Source organism: Trichechus manatus, unplaced genomic scaffold, assembly GCF_000243295.1.
Source record: "Trichechus manatus latirostris isolate Lorelei unplaced genomic scaffold, TriManLat1.0 scaffold00006, whole genome shotgun sequence".
Lineage (NCBI taxonomy): Eukaryota > Metazoa > Chordata > Mammalia > Sirenia > Trichechidae > Trichechus > Trichechus manatus.
Window position 1 is genome coordinate 9,236,025 of NW_004443942.1, and position 8,716 is coordinate 9,244,740.

An 8,716-nucleotide genomic window follows, 5' to 3' on the forward strand; every position below is an offset into this window, starting at 1 on the left:
GAGGCTTTCTAAGAGCAAAAACTTGCTCTTAGGCCAAAGCACAGGCTCTTGCTCATTATTTTACAATAGTACATCCTGTTGGAACCAAACACAGGCTTAAAATATTGTGTTGTAGTGACTATGATTGAGTCATTGAGAGAAGGGGGTATGGCGGAGCTGAGAAGAAGGGATTATTATAATGAATAAATACGAATAATAATCCCTTACACTTAAGGAGCCCACACAGAGGTTCTCCACTCATCATCCCATCAGATACCCATGCCTAATGACTCTGAGAGTGTTAGCAACCAGGGCCAGCTGGAGAGCACCCAGGTAGACAGAGGCAGCATGGAGAGAAACAACGCCTCAGAGTCCTGCGTTCTGACCTGAATTCCCAAACTGAGCTGCAAAACAGACTTTCCTGGAGGCATCTATTTAAAATACAGATATGTTGAAGTAGCTGAGGTTAGGGGAGGACCCCAGGACCTGTATTTTTAAGACATTTCCCAGGTTACCTCTCTTTAAGAATAATGTACCTTGCAAGTATTAGAATGCCTCTCCTGTAAGAGAATCCAATGTGCAAAAATCCACACTTTACCAAACAGGGTGTTACTCTCCACCCAGCAGAATTCTCTCACTGAACTGAACTGTTGGTGTTACTCCTTTCACTTACGCTGAGGCATGTTACAACAGACACATTTATAAAAATTTTTGAATTCCTGCTGAACAAATTGTTGGAGATATTTTTCACTGCATTTTCAGTAATCTTCCTCCAAGGATTCTCAAGAAAATTTATTCTCTGGGTTTGGCAATAATTACAATAGCCAATATTTATAGAGCACTTACTATATCCCACAGGTATATATTATCTCATTTAGTCATTTCAACAATCCTATGAGGTTGGTGCTACTATTATCCCTTGCCTAATTTATCGATGAGGAATTTGAGGCTCAGAAGAGTTAATACTTTTAATCAAGCTTGATTTGAAGTAGGTCTGTCTGATGGAAAATTTCGTTATCGTTATTCCTCCTAATACTAAAAAGCACTAGGCTTCTTACAAGCATCTAGTGTGTTCTGACGTTACAAACACTATGGATGACCATTAAGAAATTCTGTCCACCCTCTACACAGGTGCCCCTCGTCTGTTATCATACACCACCACCACCACCACCACCCCAAAAAAAATCTGCCCCTGTTGAACTCACCATACCATCAGGCCACGAGCTCCTTAAGGATAATAGCTCTTCAGTTGTATTTATCTCTGCACCCATGAACTTCACAAAGCTCTGCAGTTCTTGGTAAGGGAGGGATGGAGGGATGGAGGGATGGAGGGATGGAGGGATGGAGGGATGGAGGGATGGAGGGATGGAGGGATGGAGGGATGATGGATAGATGGATACAGGAAGGGAGAGAGGTCTAGATAATTGAACTTATCAGTTGAGTAAATGGAAATGCCATAAGGTTTCAAAGCAGGCGACAAGATTGAAACTTTGATCCAAGAATATCAGGCACTCTCTGGAGGAGAGGGGATGCAGGGGAAATGGGGTGGTGGGGGCTAGTGGGAAGCCCTACCAAAGCAGATCTGGAGGAAAGAAGGCACAGCACTGGAATGCAGCAAAGGCCGTATTAAACGGTAGTTTCAAAGGCATCAGGAAAAGGCCGGATCATGAGTCTAGTACAGACCTAATTGGGAACAAAAGTCCTATAAAGTCTTGTACTTTCACTTTCTGGCCTGGAAGAAGTGCTTTGCCCTCTCATTTAGGTCACTGATGCTTTTGGTTTTGATTTTAAGAGAAAGAACATTTCCTGCTGTGGCAAGTTGAATAGTGGCTCTCAGAAAGATATTTCCACGCCCTAACTCCAGTACCTGTGAATGTGACCTTATTTGGAAATAGGGTATTTGCAGATGTAATTAAGTTAAAGATCTTGAGATCATTAGGGTGGACCCTAAATCCAATGACAGGTATCCTTATAAGAGAAAAAAGAGGATGATATGAGACACAGAGATACAGAGGAGATTATGTGAAGACAGAGGTGGAGACTGGAGTTACGCTGCCGCAAATCAAGGACTATCTGGAACCACAGGATTCTTCCCTAAAATCCTCCCCTAGAATTCAGAGGAAACTTGGCCCTGCTGACACCTTGATTTCAGATTTCTGGATTCCAGAACTGTGAGAGAATAAATTTCTGTTTTTTTAAGCCACCCAGTTCGTGGTAATTTGTAGAGCAGCCCTAGGACATTAATACACCTGCCTTGCAAAACTAGTTGGCTTACAACAGAGCCACAGATGAGAACCAGTCAGATTTCCCCCACTGTGGTTTCCAGGCCTCCTCAGCTGGAAGCCAAATCCTCCATTGCGGAAGTTCCTCTTTTCCTGAGTTCTCCTCATGGGGCAGCTGTGTGCCACTACACTATCTCGATGTTTCTGCTTCTGGCTTCCGCCTCTCTCGGCCTGCCCTGCTAGAGAGAGAATGGTAGGCAAAGCTGGCCAGGGGAGCTGATACCCACACAAATCTACATCCAGTCAGCCTGAGACTGAGGCTTCCAGATTTCCTTCCAGTGCCCTCTCCCAAAAAGTCTAGTCAACGGATAACTGCCAGAGCTCCTAACCCTGATACCTCCACTTAAAGTGTGAAGCCCTCTTTCCTCACTTCATATCACAAGGCAGGATTATATCAACCTTAAAGTGAAGGGGGTGGGGGGAGAAGAACTTTCAAATTAGACACCGAATATTTCTATAGAGTTTGGGAATCACTGGGATTTTTGTTTGTGTTTATACTTTTTTTGATGTGTTCACAGAATTTCACTCTAAGGGTCTCCCAAGAGGTTCACCGAAGCAGGATGAACACAGGGTGCCACAAACCTGCTCACAAAGCCCGACTCAGTGCCTAATTAGACTGGCAAATCAAGATATTTGAAAGCTCTAGGTTTTGAAGTGAAATTTCTGCAGAAAACAGCAAAAGAGTACTCATTACTGACAAACTCCAACTTGCTGAGGGTCTTAATAAGCATTCCGTTAGGCGGGCTATGGCAACAACACCCACCACATAGGGAAAACATTCCCTCAGCCACCCCTCTGCTCTGTAAGGCATTTCCCTCTCTACAGATCAAAGTGAGGATGAAGGAATCATTCTCAAGTCTTAGGTCATCCCCAGCAGAGGAATTCACAGGCCACTAATCCTTGCATGAAAATGTAAAGTCACTGGGTCATCTGGGCTGATGGTCTCAAAATGCAGCTACATCAGAATCCTCTGGGAGCTTATAAAGAATACAGAGGCCTGGGCCCCACAGGACCTAGGGATCTGTAGCATTTTTAAGTACCTTTGCTGACCACTGACTAGGCCACTGTTTCCTCAACTAGTAGATTGTAAAAACACATCTGGATAGTGGTACCAATGAGGAAGAAAGGAGGATAGGTAAGATAGTGTCTTCACAAATACATACACACACATACACTCACACACCACATGCACACACACATACAGATGGACAAGTGAGCTGTGAGGTAGGATGAAGGAGGGAGAGACACACACGCACGCACGCACGCGCGCACACACACACGCACACACACACGCACACACACAGGCGTGCACACGTGCCAGTCTCTCCAACAAGTTCACAGGAGCTGGAGAAGAAAAAAAACACACACAGAAACTTGAAGGAAGAAGATATTTTCTCACACCAAACATCAAGTGTTTTAGAAGGACTTGATCATGAGCTCCAGGATTCCCACAGCCATGCAGCCCTTCACCAGCTCCCCCACTCCCCAGGGACCTCCTCAGTCCAGAGGGAGAACTGCACACCCTGCAGGCCCCTTTCCCATGTGACAGGTCTACACAGATACCCACACTCCAGTCACCTCAGCATTTTTAGAGCAGGAAGTAGCCACTCCCTCAGAATGGCATTCAAACCCTCCACGATCTGGGTCTTTCTTCTGCTTTTCTTCACGTATTTCCATCTAGCCAACCCCTTGTCATTCCCACGTTCTGGATTTCTCACCTCCATGCCTTGCTCCTGTGGGCTTTTCCTCCAGAAGAGTCCCACCTCCCTTCTTACCCTCTCCCCAACTCTACTTAGCAAACTCTTATCAGTGTAACCTCCCCACCTCCTTTGTGCCCCTCCCCTTTGCCACTCACAGAAGCCATGCCTTACACCTACACCTCAGCTCCCCTGCAGGTGGGAAGGGGCAGGCAGGGATCCTGCTCACCTCCCAGGCCGCATTTAGAAAACATTTGATGCTAGTGACTAAAATGCATTTAACAAGGTTGGCTTATTGCCCATCAAGCCAGGTGTTCTCAGATTTCAGTGAGGATAAGATCATCTTGATGGGCAAAGGGTTTTGTCAAAAATACAGACTCCAGAGTTATACTTGCTGAGATTCTGGTTCGGTAAATCTGGGTAGGGCCCTGAAATCAGCATTTTTAATAAGCACTCCACCATACACACATAAATCTGATGTAGGTGATCTGTGGATCGCATCTGGAGAAACACTTCTAAGCAATTAACTTACAACAAATCCCCCCAAACTGTTTGCTGTTTGCTCATCCATTCATGCTAATGTCTGACTGCTCACAATCAGCCTGCACTAGGCACTTGGGGGAATAAAAAGGAGACTTAAGATTTGTATCTTGCCCTGAAGTCTAGCACAGGAGTTAAGATATGGATATAAATTACCAAAATACACCAAAGCACAAGACAGAAAAGTAGTAAGTGCCACCAGAGTACAGAAATCATGGGCCACAGAAATTCAGAGGAAGGAGAGGAACCAAAGTGGAGGTTGGAGGGCTAGTGAGAGACCAGAACAACAAGACAAGGTTTTGAGAGAGAGAGAGACTGGCAAATAAAGTCCAAATGTGAAGAGAATTAGGCCTGACAACAGCCTTTGGACTTGATGACTAGGAGGCCAAGCAGATCTGGGAGAGTGGAGGGCAAAAACCAGAAAGCAAATGGTTAATGAGTAAGGGAGTAAGTGGAGGCAGAGGAGGGCCACAGAGAAGGGAGGGAGAGGGCAGAGGAGTCAGAGGGAGGGCAGAGAGCTGATAAGGGTCTTCCAGGAGCTAAGAAGGGTATTCCCCTTTGCCAGACCATGCCCTAGAATCTGTGAGATGAGAAAATAGAGAGCCAACCATATGGACACGACTGTCACTGCAGGTGAAATCTCATTAAGGCAGAGCAGCTCTCAAAGGGATGGAAGAAGGGCTCCCACACCAATGATGGGAAGAGATCCCCAACTCGGAGAAGGTTTCAGGGGTAAAGTTCTTCCTGGTGCAAAGCTGTTCCAGGAAGTTGGAAAGAAATGGGCATGAGGAACAACTCCTCGAGGCTGTCAGAAAATCAAAAAGACTGTGCATACACACCAAGGAGAGATTTCCTTACTTTTCTCTCCTTTGGGGAGGTCAGATCTGATTTAGGAAATAATATTGGAATCATTTATTCCCTCTCCTTGAGCATAGAGAATGTGATCCAGCTGGAGCTTACAAGGACTCATAAGAACACATCAACTGGGCCCTGAGGTATAAAGACAATAGCTAAAATAATCTTGGAAAATATCTTTTAGGGAAACTTTCACATAAAGCCAATCAAACAGAGCAAAAGACTTTCCACTCTTATCTTTTTCTATTAGCATTTAGTGAATAGAAGTTTGTTGGACCAATCAAGACCCTCCTGTCATTACTGAAACCTGTACCAATGATTGTTAAGAAAGACAATTTAAAACATAGGATCACAGTTTCTAGCCAATCTGAAAAGGCTAAGCTTTCAATTGTTTTGCCCATTTGAAATGTTAATATATACTGATGGCTCTGTAATGGTCTCAGGACTTGAGGACTTGGCTGTGGCAACATGCTTGTCCATTTTCCCATTCTTGCCTGTTCTGTAATATTCTTTGGATTCAGGCAGACATTCTAGCTCTGGCAGCATGCTTGTCTGCTTCTCACTTTTGTTCTTTTGAATATATGCCAAATAAAACTTTATTTTTGCTTTACTAAACTTTATGTTTTTCCTCTACAACAGATCCCACCCCCAACCCCCATTAAAAGAAAACCTCTGCTGAATACATAGTAAGTTCTAACTCCTAAGCACAGGCCACAAGGCCCTTCACAATCTAGTCCTCAAGTACCTATCTGGCCTGACCTGCCATTGTGGCCCCATGGGTATCTTATCTTTCAGTCACACATACCTAACCTGAGCCCTTCACCCAAGGCCTTCAGACTGGTTCCTAGCCCTGCTGAGAATCTGCATTTCCACCCCCAGATATACTGAATCAGAATCTACAGTTTAACAAGATCCCCAGGTGATTCTTATAATTAATAAATTTTGAGAATCCCTGCTCTACTCTGGAGCCCAGGTGGCACAGTGGTTAAGTGCACATGGCACAGGCAGCCCTTCATACTCTGGCTCTGGCCTCTCAGGCATCACCTTCCTCGCTGTGCCCCTATACACACACACACACACACACACACACACACACACGCACACGCACGCGCACACACACACACATGCACACATACACACTCCCTATCATTCCAACAATACTGAACTACCTAGAATTTCTGCATTCAGTGGAGCCCTGGTGGCGCAGTGGTTAAGAGCTCGGCTGCTAACCAAAAGGTCAGCAGTTCGAATCCACCAGCTGCCCCTTGGAAACCTTATGAGGTAGTTCAACTCTGTCCTATGACAGAGTTGCTATGAGTCAGAATTGACACCACGGCAAGGGGTTTGGTTTGGTTTTGCTCTACTCTAGTGGTTCTTAGAATTGATTCCTAACCAGCAGCATTAGTATCACCTCGGAACTTGTTAGAAATGCAAATTCTCAGCAGGGGTTCCAACCAGAACAAATCACTTTGAAGCCTTGTTGCATACCTCCAAGCCAATGCATGGAACACTTTTTTCCAAACATCTTTCCCTGACTCAGGTGTCCCTACCTAACTCTCAGGTCTTTAAGCCCCAGCTCAAACGTCACTTCCCCATCCTTCTAGGGCCCCCTCACACAAGTTTCCCCAAGTACTCTTTCCTCTGTGTTCCCACAACACTCAGAATTCTATTTCAACACTCATCTCACTGTGTAGAAATCATCCATTACATGCCTGCCTCCCCAACCAAAACTATGAGGGAGAAAACCAGTCTTATTTATATTCATAGCATCCTTTCATTATTATTTTTAGAGCCAGGTGTTTTATTTGTTCATTGCTTGTATCTGAAATATTCTTTGATGACATCTTTGGCCTGAGATTCTTCGCCATAGTCAAACCCACAAACACACAACTGCAACCACTTTACAGGGTTTTCACTCTGTCAATTTGCAGATGCCTACCCATTCTGCTAGTTCCTTGTTGTCATCAGCCTTGATTAGGTTGATCTGATGTTCAGCACAAAGGGCCTCTAGCAACTTGGCATACACAGGCTCAGCACAGTGGGATGTAAGCACACCTAGATGGGCTGGGCAGCTCGGAGAATTCCACGTGCTAGGCCATCATGGATGAGGACTGTCTTCAGCACCTTTTGTAAAGCAGTGTTAATGTCCATTAGACCTCCAGAAGCAACACTTTCCTCAGCCACCACAGTGGGTTCTGGGTGGAGCTGAATCTTGAATGCACCTGAGTCTCAGCCCTTGCGTGACTTGGCTGCAGCAGGAAGTGAGTTATTTTTTAAATAACATTTACTGAGTGCTTGCTATGTGCCATGCATTATGTGATGACTTTATCTGCATCATCTCAACCTTCACAACTTAATAAAGGTGGTTATTATCATCCATATTGCAAAGATGAATAATTGAAGTGCAGAAGCATTAAGTATCTCACCCAAGGTCACACAGGTGGAAACTGGAGGAACCTGTATAGCAACTCAGGCAGTTGGATTTGTTGTTCAGCCTTCCCTACTCAGCACGGGTAAGGTGTTCAGTTAATGTTTATTGAGTGAACAGGAATAGCTGAGAATGCCCTCCACCAGGCATGTTTAGTCTGAGAGGGGAGACCTGATGATGAATAATAGTGACTTCCATTCACTAAAGAGTTCCCTGGGTGAAACAAACAGCTACAGACAAACGGCTACTAACTGAAAGGTTGGCAGTCCAGTGGCTCCTCAGAAGTCAGGCCTGGGGATCTGCTTCTGATAGGTCACAGCCTTGAAAACCCTTTGGAGCAGTTCTACTCTGCACACATGGGTGGCCATGAGTCAGAACTGACTAGATGGCAACAAAGATAAAGGTACCTGATTTATTGCAAAGGATGGCGTTTTTCTAGTTTGTTTATTTTTTATTTTTTTGCTTAAATGAATGAAAATTCTATTTTTAACTCTGGGAAAATGCAAAGCAGATTTAGAGTGTTTAAAATGTGTTTCTTTCCCCTCCTCCTCAACAAACTGGTAAGACAGAAATGTGATAAATTGCACCAAGTATATAAAAAAATAATTTGGCCTTTATGATGGTTAGAAAATTGACTCACCAGTAGCGTCTGGGGTCTTAAAAGCCTGTGAGCAGCCATCTAAGATACTCCACGGGTCTCACTCACCCCTTCAGGAGCAAGGGAGAATGAAGAGAACAAGATACTAGGAAAAGATTAGTCCAAAGGACTAATGGACCACAGCTACCAAAGCCTCCACCAGACTGAGTCCAGTACAGCTAGATGGTGCCCGGCTACCACCACTGACTGCTCTGACCGGAATCACAACAGAGGGTCCTGGACAGACCTGGAAAAGGAGGTAGAACAAAATTCTAACACACAAAGAAAAGACCAGATT

At 44.7% G+C, this 8,716-nt stretch overlaps 1 protein-coding gene and 1 pseudogene across 2 annotated transcripts in view; both read right to left on the minus strand.

Annotated features, from left to right (window-relative positions):
* The window catches only part of PLEKHA7 (pleckstrin homology domain containing A7), a 229,665-nt gene that overhangs the window by 166,703 nt on the left and 54,246 nt on the right, over positions 1–8,716 (minus strand). The window lies entirely within an intron of this gene.
* The window catches only part of LOC105756531 (40S ribosomal protein S12 pseudogene), a 9,091-nt pseudogene continuing 7,359 nt past the window's right edge, over positions 6,985–8,716 (minus strand).